Raw genomic sequence first — 2,577 nt, 5'->3', positions numbered from 1 at the left:
GTGTGTGTGTGTGTGTGTGTGTGTGTGTGTGTGTGTGTGTGTGTGTGTGTGTGTGCGTGCGTGTAGGGTGTACTGCAAAAACAGACAACGTTTGCACTAAATGCCTTGTTATGGGTTCAAATCCCGACGGAATCGATTTTGCTTTTAATCGATCCTGGATCGATAATGTTCTTTAATTAGATTTAAATATTTTCGATTTCTTCTTTTCCTCTCTCTCCTCCTCCCCTCTCTCTCACTCTCCCTCACTACTCTTTCTCTCTACTATTCTTAGTCGCTGATTTTCTATTTCGTTTTGTCTGTCTTGCTCATTTCACTCGCCCTCGCTCACTATGTATATGTGTGTATGTGTGTGTTTCACTCTATCTTTTCCTCTTTCTAGGATTCAATAACATACACTCTCGCTTCCTCTCTCCCTCTCTCTCTACTTCTTCCTCTTCCTCTCTTTTTCTCCCCCCCCCCTTATCTTTCTCAAACAATGTTCGTCTCTATTTCTCGTAATATTTGTCGTTTTTTTCTCTTCTCGACTCTTTTTTTCTTCCCCTTCTTTACTTCTCTTACTCTCTCGTCCTCGCTCTCTCTCTCTCTCTTTCCCCAGAACCTTATTTCACCCCCAACTTCTTGTCTTCTTCTTCTCTCGCATTCTTCCTTTCCGCCAATCTCACAGTTATGGCTGTGCGCTTCGTAACTCTATAGTTCTACTATCTTAGAATCAAGCCGACGAATAAGATCCAGTGAAATTTAATGAGTATAAAACCAGGAAAGTAACTGCATATATCATTACACACACACATACACGTATAATTTCATCCACTGTTGCACTTGTTTGTATGAAACCTCTTTCATTCCATTTAACTTCCGGTCATCTCTAACTTCCGTTCAGTTTCAACGAGGCTTAACATAGTCTATAACCGATTTTCCTGTTATTTCCCGTTTCATTTCTGGCTATTTTTTTCCAGACTTTTCCTCTCGGTGTCTTTCTAGCAAAGACCTTAAGCACGTAAAATCACATACTCTTGTTTCCTTTTCTTTCTGTAAGCGTAAATTTAATAAATATCTTGTTTTACTCTTTTGACTGTGGCCATGCTGGAGCACCGCCTTTAGTCGAGCAAATCGACCCCAGGATTTATTCTTTGTAAGCCTAGTATTTATTCTATCGTCTCTTTTTGCCGAACCGCTAAGTTACGGGGACATAAACAAACCAGCATCGTTGTCAAGCGAAGTTGGGAAGACAAACACAGACACACAAACATACACACAAACATACACACAAACATACATATATATATATATACATATATACGACGGGCTTCTTTCAGTTTCCGTCTACCAAATCCACTCAGAAGGCTTTGGTCGGCCCGAGACTATAGTAGAAGACACTTGCCCAAGGTGCCACGTAGTGGGACTGAACCCGGAACCATGTGGTTCGTAAGCAAGCTACTTACCACACAGCCACTCCTACGTCTGTTAACTTTATGTGTGTGTGTATGTATATATGTATGTGTGCGTTTGCGCTGGGTGTAAAGTATAACATATAACATAATGCACAAACTCTGCACTGCACAATGTATAGATGAGATGTGGTGCCTTTTGGGTAACCGGTCCTGTGAGCATTTCCTTAATGTCAATCACAACGTCGAGTGGTTCCTCAAATACTGTAACTCGTCACTTTAACTTATCCGGCTCTACTTACTGGCCACCATCTCCTAAACTATGGTATTTTCCTGTGCTATAGATTATCTAACTCCTGCAGGCGCATGGGACAAAACCATCTAATTTTAAACCTGGGTATCTCTTCTGCGCAACGTATGAATATAAACCTTAGCTACTTCTAGTTTTTCAGTCCATCCACGTCGCCCCCTCGTCTTTAACCCCCTCTCCTCAACTGTTCTTCCGCGTGCCAATCAGAGAATAACGCGTAATTGTGTTTCTTGTTTTGTTCTTCTGTAAATCTATATTGTGGATATATTTACTGATGTGTATGTAGATAGGCATCTATATATATATATATACGTGTGTGTGTGTGTTTATCTCTTAAATGTTTCAATAAAAATGTCATCTTCTCAGGGTGGGGGAGTCCTACCTTGCTAAAATTTATATTTCTTCAAGGCTTTGAAACTCGCTTGATTACGCAGCTAATTACTTGTTTATGTCGCTAATTAACTACATATCCTTGAACTTATAATTTCCAATATACCAAAGATAAACAATTTGCTAGAATGTTCGTTTTTTTATATTTATTTCGCAACAGTTATATATCTTTTTTTTTCTGTATATCTCTTATAATGTTCTGTTTAAGTGAATTTTACTGTTAATATGATTTCTCCAAAATTCTGATACCCCGATATTTTCCCCACAGATGTAATTTCTTCTAATACCTACATGCCATAAATATTCATTAGTTTTTTAAATTAATGTAACAAATTATTATCTTCAATTTAACTATAATATTTTTTCGTCAAATTTCCTTCTCTAAGTTAGGGGTTTCTTACACGCGAATATATACGAGATATATGTGCGTGCATATATATATATATATATGTGTGTGTGTGTGTGTGTGTGTGTGTGTGTGTGTGTGTG

The sequence above is a fragment of the Octopus bimaculoides genome, chromosome 13 (genome assembly GCF_001194135.2).
Source record: "Octopus bimaculoides isolate UCB-OBI-ISO-001 chromosome 13, ASM119413v2, whole genome shotgun sequence".
NCBI lineage: Eukaryota > Metazoa > Mollusca > Cephalopoda > Octopoda > Octopodidae > Octopus > Octopus bimaculoides.
Note: the sequence above shows the minus strand (reverse complement) of the source record.